Source organism: Littorina saxatilis, linkage group LG1 (genome assembly GCF_037325665.1).
Source record: "Littorina saxatilis isolate snail1 linkage group LG1, US_GU_Lsax_2.0, whole genome shotgun sequence".
NCBI lineage: Eukaryota > Metazoa > Mollusca > Gastropoda > Littorinimorpha > Littorinidae > Littorina > Littorina saxatilis.
In genome coordinates this window covers 74,965,061-74,969,036 of record NC_090245.1, presented here as the reverse complement: position 1 = coordinate 74,969,036, position 3,976 = coordinate 74,965,061, and positions in this window count along the sequence as shown.

Below are 3,976 nucleotides of genomic sequence, written 5' to 3'. Positions count from 1 at the left end.
GTGTGTGTGTGTGTGTGTGTGTGTGTGTGTGTGTGTGTGTGTGATTATGTGAAAATGCAAAAAGAAAAGAAATTACAACCTCTGGCGCAGATCCCGGCCCTTTTACTCTCTTGCGTATTCGAAGCCTCCGCTCTAAGTCATATTCATCTTGACAACACCCACGCACTTCAAAGGTGGAAAACGTCTGGAACAGTTGTCTTACCCGCCACCCCTCCCAACGGAACACATCCAAGGTGAGCGAGTGTTTGAAGAGAAACATACCTACGGTTTCCGTTTCATGTGACGAGAAAAGAACTGGTTAGGACAACAAACACAGCAGTTGCACAGACGCGTCAAGACAAAAAAAACACTGTTCCGTCAGCAGTTCGTGTAGTCAAAACTACTGGTGATTCTTTTCCGTGATGCTAGTGAACAGCAACAGGGTAGTCTAACGTACATCTGAGGCATACGTTTTGCTGTAGCTGTCATTATTTGGCTTAAATGTTTAGCTATAGGTGCTTCAGGAAAGAGAGACTGAGAGGGAGAAGCTATAAAAAGAGAGAACAAGTCGCGTAAAGCAAAACCAGTTCATTTAATATAGTCCATCTGTGGGTCTGCCCGAAATCGACTTCGCGAAGACGGTTCCCGAAGTCTTTTTACCGAAAACTAAGTGCTAAAGCTTCGTGCGGCCAGCTTCGCGAAGCATACTTTGCGTGGTCGACTTCGCCCAATTTAATGACAGGCTTTGCAGAATAAAAGTGAACGCAAGACTATAAAGTTATAGGTTGGCTGAAAGCCTGAGACACTCTATCTTTGTAACACAAGCCAAATAAACCCTATTTGCATAAAACGGAGTTTGTTGTTTTTTTTAGCTTGTTTTAAATTCAAACACAACCTTTATATCAATATTTTTTTGTATTCAGGAGACGATACCGAACGGGATGCAATCGTCTTTTTTTGTGTGGATACATTAGCAAAAATGAATCGATTTTAATCCCAATTCTAACGAAGAAACTAGTTCATATTTTATGTCCGAATTGAAATGTAATACCATTGTCCGGACTGGGTCAAAGATTGCTTGACCAACATTTCAATCAATTTGATCGAAAATGACGTTGTGACAGTGCCGCATCAACTTTTATAAAAAGCCGGATATCACGTCATCAAAGTTATTTATCGAAAAAATGAAGAAAAAACGCGTTTGGGATATAATCTCGAAGAATTTGTATGTCAAGTTTCGTGGAGATCTGTCCTATAGCTTTTTCTCGGGAATCGCTCCACACATACACTGGGAACAAACACACACACACACACACACATACACACACCACCACCCTCGTCTCAATTCCCAAACAGTCTATCTGAAAGCATTTTGTCAAAACTTGACTAAATGTAAAAAGGGGTGAGACTGAGGGGGTGGGGGCTCGAGAAGCCGTTGAGAAGAGGATTGGGTTGGGTTTCGGGGCTGGTCCTGTCAGCAGCAGTCACAACTAAGCGAAGTGAGGTGAGCCTTGTGATTCTTTTTGATGATGCAAGACTGAAAACAGTACTGACACTTCTTCAGAGACAGGTATTCTTACGAACGTATGGGAAGCGTAGATTACTATTAGGGTTTAACGTCCTCTTTGACCAACTGGTCTATATTGGGACAGGTATTGGTAATACGCTGAAGATATGGTGTGATACTTTGATTCGAACAAGCCCGCTGTGGCTGTCTTCTTCGACACACCAGCATTGGGGTTGTCTCGTCAAAGTATCGAAATACGATCATGATAATCAGAGACGAGAGATGATGCATGCGTGTCTTCGTGTTTTCCAAGCCCTGAGACTTTCGCTGTGAACGTGGGATCTTTTTCGCGCGCATGACTGTGTGCACACGGGGGTGTTCGGACACCGACTGAAGAGAGTCTGCACAAAGTTGAATCCGAGAAATAAATCTCTTGCCGAACGTGGGGATCGAACCCACGCTGATAGCGACCAACTGGCTACAAAGCCAGCGCGCTACCAACTGAGCTACGTCCCCGCCCCCTGAAGCGTAGATGCTTCCAAGAGATAGAGGGGGGGGGGGGATAAAGGTGTAGTATACGTAGCTGCATGCTCTCTCAGCAGTTGTCACAACTAGCGAAGTATCTCTGCCTCTGGTGTTGCAAACTAAAGCTACTGACACATGCATCTCTATGCAAAATGTAGTCTAAAGTGTTTCGCAAGGAATCGCGTTTACATTAAATAAAAGGTATTGGCAGGTATATAGATGCGAGAGAGAGAGATTTGGTTTGAGCATATTAATCGACTCCAAGTCGTGACCGTCGATGGTCCAAGCTCCGTTTGAATCCTCTCGTGTGGAATCGTCAGTCTTCTTCCTACAGCCCTGTCGATATAAGAGGGAAATACAGTGGACCCCCCCCCCCCCCCCCCCCGTTTTAAGACCCCCCTCCCCCCAATTTAAGACTCCCTCCATTTTAAGACCTTATTTTCTCAGATTTTCTGTTCGTAACCTCTGTAAAATGACCCCCACTCCCTCCATTTTAAAGACCCGATTTACTCAGATTTTTCGGGAGGGGGTTTCCACTTGACTTCGTAATGCGCAGACGGACTGAATGCGTAGAATCCTTGAAGAGTTCCTTCTCTGATTCAGCCATTCATAGCAACTGACACTGACAACAGTGGTACCCAAAACATCAACAGCTTGTTTGCTATCGGCAGAAGCTTGTCAGTTCTCTGCTCGTTAGTGTAGGTATTCTCTTTCGCCGGGTGTCAATTAACAGGAATCTACACTAGTCGTCTTTCTGTTCTAACTACACTGAAGAGAAAAACATCCTGGTTAGTCTGAACCGTCTGCTTTTTGAAAGGCAAAACGGAAAAATAATCCCTGTCTGTCTGTCGGCCTTTCTATCTGTTTGTCTGTTAGTCACACGCACACGCACACACACACACACACACACACACACACACTGACACACACACACATACACACACACACACACACACACACATACACATACACACACACACCATGCACGCACGCATGCACGCACACACAAACACACTGAAACACTTTGAGAGAACAAAAACGGGGAAAAACGGAATCAAACGGCTGACGTAGCTGGTGGATAACGATATTTCACCTGGAGCCGGCATGCTGACAACGATGCCCTTGCACCGGGCACCTGGGCACCAACAATGCGGGCAACGTCCAGAACTTGCTGGGAAAAACAAAAGAACTCTCGCACCGGAATGTGGACCCATCAGCGGCTTGACTGGTTCATCGCCGACAGACAATATGCCTATTTGTTTCGGTAACTGCATTCGCCAAGGACCGTGCCAATGGCAAAGTGGGGTGAAAGAAAGCAATACGGTGGATCTGCAAGCAGACTTTGATTGTTGAAAAAACAATGCCTGAGATGTTACCCAAGTGCTGTTTCCGTCACTCGGGCTGATGGCGTTAGGGTAGAAGTATACATGTAGTTCAAAGTAAATTGGTTCGGCTGCACCAGCGACTCATGCCAATTAGCCAAGTAGCGACCGCATTGTAGAAAATGATAAGATTCACTAAATCTTGCTGATTAAACAGCTGGGGGCGGAGACGTGGCTAAGTAGGTGGTACACCTGGCTTACTATAATCAACTCAGTTCGTCGCTCGTCCGCAGGTTCGAACCCCGGGTTCGCCAGGGAATGATTTCTCAGTGTCGACTATAATAATATGTGCGGAATCTCGCATGTGTTTCGTATATATGCACGCACGCATTCCGGCGCACGTAACAGATCCAAACTCATGAGTGTCATGGATTGGAAAACACGAGCACGGGCGTGCAGGAAAAAGCACTGAAAAACTGAGTATAACTATCCTTAGCGGATGATAAACTTGGCTGTAGTTTTGCTGCGGAAAACGTTTCAAATTTTTGTCCGCGGCATTTGGTACTTGCTCATTATAAGATTGCAGCACGTGAGTTCCCCCTCTGCCGCTGTGATATGGACTCGTTCAAAATTCGGAGTGAGT